This window comes from Petromyzon marinus, unplaced genomic scaffold, assembly GCF_048934315.1.
Source record: "Petromyzon marinus isolate PM22_M1 ecotype Great Lakes invasive population unplaced genomic scaffold, UKy_Petmar_22M1.pri1.0 PM_Scaffold_25, whole genome shotgun sequence".
Taxonomy (NCBI): domain Eukaryota; kingdom Metazoa; phylum Chordata; class Hyperoartia; order Petromyzontiformes; family Petromyzontidae; genus Petromyzon; species Petromyzon marinus.
In genome coordinates, this window is record NW_027423224.1 from 137,947 (window position 1) to 148,342 (window position 10,396).

Below are 10,396 nucleotides of genomic sequence, written 5' to 3' on the forward strand. Positions count from 1 at the left end.
TAACTACACTAATTACAACGTAACTAGCTACTACAGACCGGGACCAACAGCTCGGGTCCAGGTACACGTGTTGGAGACTCGTTGAACGGAGAACGTAGATCATAGAATGTAGACCGTCGACGAATGTTTCTTCCAGGATGAACAACAACAACAACAACCCTGGTCCCTCTCGGGACCCGGCTTATATTCTCTGTGGCGTGGCTGCCTCCACCCTTGGCCATGACCACCTTCCAGAATCCTCGAGCAGGATCTGGATCCCAACCACGTGACTTCCCTAGCCCTCACTTGGGGCCCCTTTGTCAACTCGCTTTAAATAAAAGAACAAAACAAACAACCCGTTAGTGTGCACCAACAAATAAATACTTCAACCCATCTATACAATATATACAATATATACAAAAACCGATGAGTCTTTTATCGAGTCCTTGTGGCCAGGCTCCCAGGAGAGGTGGGCGTACTCTCCTCGCGGGTCGCAGGGGGAATTTCAAAATGTCCCATCGAGCAAAGAGCAGTCGGCCGGGCAGACGAGCCTTCCGCTCCCGAAGCTTGTTAAGACGGCGCAGGTGGCGGCTTGGGGGATGTTAAACGTGCGGCATCTGAGGATGGGATCACATGACTCCCCTGAGGACCAACCTCAGTGGGTACACACCTCAGCTCGCCAGACACATATGACACTTGGCCCCTGTGTAGTGTAGATGGGATGAATTCACGCAGCGTGATGAAAGGCTTGAGGCGAGAGGGATGTACAAACCAACTCCGCCGACCCAAGCAAATTTTTTTCACACTGGAGCCAAACGACCCAAATCACGCCAAACGGCCCCCTCCAGGGTTTAAACAATTTCGGTGATGTACCCACCAGTATGTGGGGACAGTGCAGCCAGGCTCTGTCGCCTGAAGCCCACTCATGTCCGGAAAGATGGAGACCCCTCAGCTGCTCATTTGACAATTCGCATGAATTGGAATTTTCTCTGGAAGCCTCGCGTGCTTCTGAAAGCCTCTGAAGAGTAAAGCGCATGGACTCCGAAATTTTTAATATTTAGCCTTGTTTAGCTCGGCTCATAATTGGACATAAATCTGGGGGTCGTGTTCTCTTCCATACATTAAAAAAATGGTGGGAAGCCGGTGGATGGGTGAGGGGCCATTCTATAGGCAGCCAGGACCCCGGTAACATGCAAGTCCCAGTCAAGCCGGGACTCGCTGACTTGATGGCTCAACATGGAGGTCAGAGTCCTCTGCAGCCGCTCCACCATTCCATCCGTCTGAGGGTGGTATGGTGACGTTCGTATTTTATTTGTTCCCAACAAGTCATACACCTCCCGCAGCAATTTTGAAGAAAATTCATTGCCCTGATCGGTCAGAAGATGCTCAGGGCCCCCCTTGTCCATCACATAGCAATCAAGGAATGCCTCGGTGATGGCCACATCCGATTGGTTGGGCGGCGGCCAAGCCATCGGCCAAAATATTCGATGCCCACCAGTAAATACTTATTGCCACGAGGGGTGGTAGGAAATGGACCAAGGATAACAAGAGCGACCAGCTCATTTATGCGGGAAACCTGAATGGATTGCAATGGTGGACAGCAGAGTTTGGACGGGGGTTTCCGCCGTGCACACTGCACACACCCCTTGAATACAATAGCGACATCTTCCACCATGCCAGGCGAGAAAAAGTCGAGCTTAAGTGTGGCTAGCATCTTATGCACCCCAAGGTGCAACAGTCGCTCATGCACAGCCCAGATGACTTTACTCCGTAGGGCAGTAGGCACGACAATGTTGTAACGTGTCAACCCTCCATTCCAATGCATGAGCAATCTGCCTCTGAGGATGACAGAGGCTACACCCCATCGATTCCAACCCCCGTCCACCTCCTTGACACGGCGTTGTAACTTGAACAGGGAAGCGTCTTCCACCTGAAGGGGTCCGAAGTCTGCATGGTTCATGCCAATAACGGCGTCATGCGCCACAGGACCGTCGGCTTTCCTCAGAGATGTCAACCTCAGCCAATGCCGGAAGGGGATGAGGCGAGTCCTCAGCAGGTGCCTTACAGCGCCCCAGCCCGAGAAACACGTTCACCCGTCGCTCGTTGGTAATCGCGACAGGGCATCCGCGTTCGTGTGTTGGGTACCTTTACAAAAGGAAACAGTAAAGGAATAGTCCTGGAGGACTTCCAACCAACATGAAAATTGGTCAGATGGTTGCTCAATATGCAGCGCGTACTGTAGCGCTGCATGGTCAGAGAGCATCTCAAAGCGTCTGCCATAAAGATAGGCGCGATACTGTTGCATAAAAAAAACAGTTGCCAAAAGTTCCGCCGGAGACATCACTCTGCTGCCATATACTACAACACTTTCCATGCCATAACGACTTGAGACAGAACAGCGCCAATTCCGGAGTTGCTAGCATACGTATCAAGGATGAACCGCAAGGAAAAGTCGGGGTAGTGGAGGGGAGAGGCGTTCACCAAGCCATCCCAGAGCACAACAAATGTGCCCTCCTCCTACTCCCCCCAATGGAACTTCTGACCTTTTGCCGTCAGGGCGTGGAGAGGTTTGGCGATCGTGGCAAACCCGGTGACAAAACGGCGGTAATAGGATGCAAATCCATTGAAACTCTGCACCTCCTTCCCCACCGACGTGGGGGTCAGCCAAGTACGGACACATGTGGTTTTGTTCAGGTCCATCGCTATCCCTGATTTACTGACTATGTGGCCAAGATACCGAACCCAGTTTTAGAGCAGGTTGAAACTTCTGCAGTTTAAATTTGAGATTCGCCGCAGGCATTTTAAGAAAGACAGCACGTAACCATTCCAGATGTTTTTTAAACGTACGGCTAAAAATGATAACATCGTCCAGATATATTAGGCATGAGTCCCACTGAAGGCCTGCCAGAACTAGTTCCGTCAATCGCTGGAACGTAGCCGAGTGGAGTGAAGACCCATCGGAAGCTGATTTAATTCAAATAAGCCTTCTGATGTGCAAAAAGCTGTCTTAGGTTTAGAGGATTCATTCAAGGGCAACTGCGAAAATCAAGATAGGTCAATAGTCGAAAAATAATATGCCCCTGCGAGAGCATCCAGGGAATCGTCCATCCGAGGAAGAGGGTACGGGTCAGCTACAGAGATCTTATTAAGCTTACGGAAGTCAACACAGAAGTGCAAACTACCATCCTGCTTTTTAACAAGAGCAATCGGGGCTCCCCACGGGCTGGTGGACGGTGAGATAATATTGGCGGCCAACGTTTCATCAACTGCCAACTGTACGTGTTCTTTTTCCTTAGGGCTCAGCCGGGAGGGGTTCTGCTGGATGGGAGCGGCATCGCCCATATCGATGTGGTGACTCTGGGACTCATACAATTCCGAATTTTCAGAACAAAGCGTATCCATCCATTTTTCATAAGAAACCTGTTGCGGCTTCGTATTCAACGTGACCCCCACACCGCCAACGATGTTTCCCTCGTGAAGCATGGACGACACGTGAGCTAGCACGGTGCCCTCCTGAATGACAAACATGTCCAACCCTGCATTCAGGACTTGAATGAGCGGTTCCTGGTAATTGGATATGATAGTTTGGGCCCCCACCAACGGCAAACCACGAATGTCTTTGTTTGAGGATCCTAGAAGAATTCCCCCCTCAGTCGCCTCCTGGTCTAGCGGCCTGCGCAATCGTAAAGGAACTAACATTTGTGTGCCGGGGGGAATCTTTACGGTCTTACTCGCAAGCGCTTGTACAGTAGTGTTGGCAAAGAACAATCGAGTGGGAGAAGGCAAAAGGCTATTCGATGACCCAATGGTAACTCAAGGGAACCTTGATCGATCAAAATTTTCAGGGGCATCTTCCTCAAGAAGTCAGTCCTGAGCAAGCAAGGAACAGCAAGCGACGTTGATAAAAGAACTGGCCCCGTCAATTTGATATCTCCAATACACACCACCGCTGTTATTTTCCCAGTGAGGCCCAATGAGCAGCCATTTGCATAAAAGCACGGAACTCTGACGGGACATAGGGTACGACATTTAGGGGGCAGAATGTTAAAAATCAACTTGGAAATGATAGTCGCGGATGCACCAGTATTGACGAACATTCTGATTTCAACCCCCTCTATCAATCCGATAATAGCGGATGAACCTGCGGTCACAGCAATCGCTCTATGGACCAACTCCGATCACCGACCCGGTCGGAGCGGCCAGTCAGCCTGAGCAAAATCTGAACCCTCATGCACCGACACACGACGGGAATGAAAACCGACCGAACGTGATGAGTGCGGTGGATTCAGGAGCCGAAGGCGACTTGCCTTCGGGTGCAGTGGAGTGGTGGACAGTCAGGTGGATGACTGTGGTGCCCGCTCTCAGGATGAGGAGAGGTATCTTGCCGTCAAAGTTGGTCATCCTGTCACACCATGCCGCCCCCCCCCCCCCGCCAGCCTCCGCCTTGGGTTGAAGCACAGGCTTGGATGGGCTCTACATCTTTGGGTGTATCATGCATCTCACTAGGCACAGTATACACCGCCAACCCCTCATGTCGTTGCAAGAGCAGGTGCGCCTGGATGCATCTTGCAACTTTGAGAGAAGACAAGTCGTCTTTGTCGACGGATGGCAGGACGATGTGGAGGTTGTTGTATATGTGGGTTATGAAAATTTGATGAAAATAAAAATATTAAATGAAGTTAGAAATGTGCATAATTTATCTGCAATTATGTTAATTTGGGTAATCATGCATATAAATTATGCTAATGTTGTATTAATTTATGCGAGTGGGTGTGGTTATGTTAATGACAGCCTTTATGATAATCAGGCCCCGCCTCGTTGACGAGGGTTGGTTATCAATCGGGATAATATAATTAATCGTATGCAGTTATGCTAGTGTGATGCGAGTATGCCAGAGTCAACTCGGCTTCGTTGTTTAACTTCGTATTATCGATCAGTATAATACAATTATTCTTGCTTTAACATTTACTGAGTATGGATTACAGTGTTTATGTAAGGTCACCAAGTTCATATCTCAACGCAGAACCAGTTTTTATGCATAGATTTCAGGAAAGAATCACACAATCACTTATGCGTTAATCAATTTTATTTTCTAACTAAACTTTAATTCTAACATAATATGCGAACTCTCGATCTTGGAATTTCAACACATTATCATCACAGTAACCATCACGACTGCGTTGTTTCACTTTGACAACAGCACCTGTGGTTAATTCCGCCGCATAACGCGAGCTCAGTTGGTGAGAGAGAGAGTCGTTAAACATCTAAACAAAACAAACCTTGATAACTCTATTATGAAAGATTATACTGGAATTTGCACACACAGTATGGCGTTCATTCAGAGATCCATAAGAAACCCTTATCACGTTGTTAGCACATTGGGTCATGGAACAGTTGAGTATTCTGTAGAGTACGCGAGTACGTGCGGCGATCATTAACGAAGGTGCTTAAAGATTATATGACGAAATTCATACGAAAAGGCGATCAAAACAGTTATTATTCCCAAAGGCACAAATATATCATCAATAGATCCATTGGCAAGATCAGATGATTACAGAAATGGCTTGGATTGAGGTTGTGTGATGGGGTGCATGCTGTCTCACGGGAGATTATTTAATTCGTGGACGGAATTGTTTAAGGAAACCGGTTTAATACGATTTCTCCCCGTGAGCGAAGCTCCGTGGCGAAGGTGTCAGGAATTAATTCGGATTGATGGATCTGTTGGTAATTTATGCGATTAGAAGTACAATCCAAAACAAATAGTTAAGATGGAAAAATTATTACTATACTTATAAACGACGGATGGTTATCACTCGGTCTGTCATGATACCTTCACGGCCACCGATGGTTCCCGTCTTGAGAATTAGGCCTTTGTCAATGACGCGTGTGTTTTTAGTGATATGGATGGTGTACAGTAGGCCAGTGTTTCGCCACGGAGCTTCGCTCACGGGGAGAAATCGTATTAAACCGGTTTCCTTAAACAATTCCGTCCACGAATTAATTAATCTCCCGTGCTGCTGCTGCTGTCGCGGTCTCCGCGTGGCGCCACGGCTCCCCCCCCTCCCGCTCCTGGCCCCTCGTCCCTCCTGGCCCCTCCCCCTCGTCCCTGCTGGCCCCTCCCCCTAGTCCCTCCTCCTCCCGCTCGCGACGTGGAGTGATCTCGCCCCCCCCACCGCCCATTGCAAGAATGGCGGGAAGCGGTCGCGGGGCCGACCGTGCGCCGCCTCTCGCGTGATTGGCTCGCTTCGCGTCACGTGGGGCAGGCGGAAGAAGAGTATGGGGGAGGAGCTGCGCGGTTAGGGGCGGGGCCGTGGAGTCACGTGGTTGGCAATGATTGACAATAAGTGGGCAGGGATGACTGTTACGTCAAAGCGTACGTCACATCCGGTAATGAAGTTATATAAATAACGCCTCTTCGTGACTTGCCTCACACTTGCTTCTGTCCCGCGTGCCGTCAACACGAGGTGAGCATGGCGCTGCTGATCGTTGGCGTTCTGCTCTTGGCCCTGCTTGGGATGGGGATCTTCATTTATCTTCGTTTTACGCTTGCCATCTCAGACTTTCACCGCGAGACCACGACGCTGCAAAGGGAGATGATGGGCCAGCAGAATGTGGAGCTCTGTCAGAAGAACAAGACGCCCCATCTGAAGCTACAGCAGCAGCAGGAGGAGTTGATGGATAACCGAGAGACTCTCCAGAGAGAGAACAGGGGCCTGGTTCAACAGCTTAAAGAGCACCAGTTGGAGCTGGAGTCCACGAGAGTGCCTTGCTGCGAGCGTGCGTCTCTCCGTGCGGATTTTCTCCAAGACTGCAATGCAGCACGGCGGCAAATGTCGCTGCGCTGTAAAAAGGAAGGTCTCCGTAGGTCGCTGCGCATCCACCTGAGGGAGTTGAACTTCCTGAATCCACAGAGAGGGCAGAAGCAGTTTAGGCTGCGCGGGAAGCTGGCGCGTCACGAGGAAAAGTGGCACGGCGAAGAGAAGATGCGCAAAGAGTGCCGGCATCTCAGTAGACAGCTGAAAGAGCTGAAATGCGCCATTTCTCAAATTTACAAAGATGCCACCACCACCAACGCCACTGCCACCGCCGCTGCCACAGCTGCCACCACCGCCACCAAGCTCAAGAAATGAAGAGATGTATTAATTGGGTCCGAAAATGGCTGAAACGCAAGTCGACCATTTAAAAACATTGGGGCAATTTTGAAAATGACACCGCCCCAATTAAAACATTATTCACAAAGACAAACGTTCCCCGTATAGAATCAAGAGCCTATTGGGGCAAGTGCTATTAGCAAGGAGCAGCACCGAAGAAGGCCTCCACAATACAATCACAAGCACAAACACAAAGGTCCCCCATGTAGCCTCAACACACTGTTGGGGAAAGTGTTGTACAATATATATATATTTATCTATGTTTGACTTATTTTGCATCACATGTAGTCAACCATACCAATGGGAGGTGTTGTTAATGAATAGTACAACTTTTGGATTCCATTACAGAGAATTTTTTAGTAAGTCGAACAGTTCATAAGTCTGAATAAAATAGTGTACTGTATTTAAATTCACATACTGGAAGTGTTGTAAAATGTATTACGGTTTAACAAAAAATTGGAAGCATTGTTAAAGTCATAACACTGAATATTATACATTTGCAAATAATACTGTAATAAATACTGTATGGTAAACAAAAAATAAAGTTACGTAAATAGAAAAAAAAATGTTTTTATTGTCACTTACCTTGAGTCTGGATGTGGGCCCGTTTGTCGGGAGGGGGCATAATGAGTCCCCATAACTGCACACGGGGGGGTTGAGGGTGAACGCCCGCAAGCACACACACACACAACAGCGACAGTCATCCTCCGAATAGCCTAACCAGAATGTTGGGGCAAGTGCTGTTAGCCAGCAGCGCCTATGAAGGCTGGAATGTCGCACGAGGGGGTGCGTGGACAGAACCACGCCCGGCTGCCTTTGTCTCGCCAGTGGTGATATTTACACACCACACCAGGCACTTATTTGAGGCTGAGTCGATCGACGGGAAGCCCAGCAACCATTAATATAATCGTTAAAGGTGTTGGTCGTGAGTGGGAATCGAACTGGGATCGGTGGGATGGTAGACAGTGTTCACCATTGCACTATCTCTCCCCACACACACACTCACAGGGGTATATGTGTCCGTGCACACACGCACAACAAGAAGACAATAATCGCCGTTTGCCCCTAAGTGGCAGTGACATCACCACAGCACTTTTGTGCGGTGCTTGGTGCATTTTGAGGTCACTTGAAGTGTCGAAGGATGGCTGGCAGGAAGTCATGAATAGACACAGGTACCATGGGTTGACTTAAGGTGATGACGGGCAGATGGAAAAGTCGTGCTCCCCACTGTGCCAACTTTCAGTGTTTCAGTTGTATAGCGCTCTGCTCATTGTTATGAGTGTCGCTCCGCTGCCCTACGCTATTGCTGGAGGGCAACTGCCTCCACCTCCCCAGTAGAGTCTTTCATGAACCTCCTCCACATAGGCCTATCGCGACACTGCTGCTACCAGTCATCAGCAAGTTCAATCAGCTCCACATCCTTCTGTACCACATCAGTCCATCTCTTCTGTAGCCCATGCCGCGCCTGTTTAGCATGATCTATCCGCCCAAATTGAAGCTGCTTGGGGATGCGGTGACAGTGCATATAGACTTCATGACCTAGCCAATGGAGCCTGACTTGCCGGAAGAGCCCACTGATGAGCCTTTGTCCAGATATTTCAGGAAATTTTGGCCTCCTCACAAAGTCCAGTCTGGTTAAACCCTGGATAGATCGTAGGCAGGCTAGACCAAATGTTTCAAACCATTGCAGATAATCCTATAGAGAGAAATAAGGGAAGGCATAACTGTGGTCCAGAAGACATGAAGGTTTGTATGGAGTAACAGATCAGGTAGCTTCCATACAATGTTACGCAGCTGATGAAAATATAATGCCGCTCGAATGAATCGAAGTGAGACCTCGGCTCCCAAAACAGAGTTGGTCATGAGCACACTGCCCAAGTACGGAAATATCTCCACTCTCTCCACAACTGCCTCAAAATACATGGGGAATTGAGGGAGGGGAGCATTTTGATGATGTAAAATACCCAGGGAGGTGATTTGATTTTGTGGGGCTGATGGTAACGGCCCATATTTTTGTAGCATGTTCCGTGTTTAGATGGAGTGTCTCCAACTCCTTAGAGTGTGCAGTAATCACCAGATCATCCGCATTCATAATATGGTTTAACTATAGAGAGCCATACCATGACCGGACTCGTGCATCGATCAGCCTCCCATTATATCTATACCAGATATAAATTCTACTGGTACATCCATGGAAATCGTCTCATTACTAAGTAGTCAAAGAAAATGTTAAGTCGTGTAGGGGCCAGAGGACATCCATGTCGCACATTACTCACATATTCTATCATCCCTTAACTCCATTATATCGATTTCCCATGAGACACAGCAGTTGTTTTTCTATTGTTTATATATGCTTTTCATTACTGTAACTCTGTGTTTTTATTTAGCTTTTGTTATTTTGGTGATCCAGGTCTCTCTTGCAAATGAGAATCATCCTAGTCTCTTTAGTTCTCACCTGTTTTAACTAAATAAATTACTACGTACTCCATTATGAACTCACCCACTTCCCTTACTTTATGACTCACATAAATACGTCCTCTCCTTCCTCATGAGTCATATTATTGACCTGATAACCCAGGCAACCACCTGATCATTCACTGTGCCAACATCACTCACGCACTATTTCACAATCTCACCAACGACCTACTCATCCCATCACTCACTACCTTACTCACCATCCGCTTCCCTCATTGACCCACTGGTAAAATGGAAATACGCAGTCTAACACTCACGTGTTTAAAGAAGCTCCTTCGCAGGTTAGATTGTCTAGATGATTTATTTCACGATAACGTATTTACAACGCAAAAGTACGACTCACATGAACCTTCCCTCGTACAGTACCCTGCATCTGTTTCCACCCATCAACACTGACACCACTATATCCTTTGCCATCTAAGAGAAAGGAAGTAGAAGACGGTTGAGTCTGCTGGAAGAATGTACCAGGGAAACTGCTGGAACCTGCCAGGGCGAGGCTGAGTGGGTAGAAAAGGGAGAGCGAGGCCCGCAATTGGGGCGCTAGCTCGGAGACTGAAGGACGACTGCAGGTGGATGACATCGGGGCCGACTGTTGTACATGGTGGAAACCATTAAGAAAGATTGTTCGAGATGAATGTAGTGGAAAACACTGGGGCTGCAGATAGTCATACCCTTGTGAAGCGTGTGAGTTGCACTCTCTTCTCAAAAATGGAACCTGCAAAGAAGCTTCTGGTGGCAGTGGTGGGATACAGTCTACAAGTTCAAGAAGGAAGACCCGCCGAAGAGCTCCT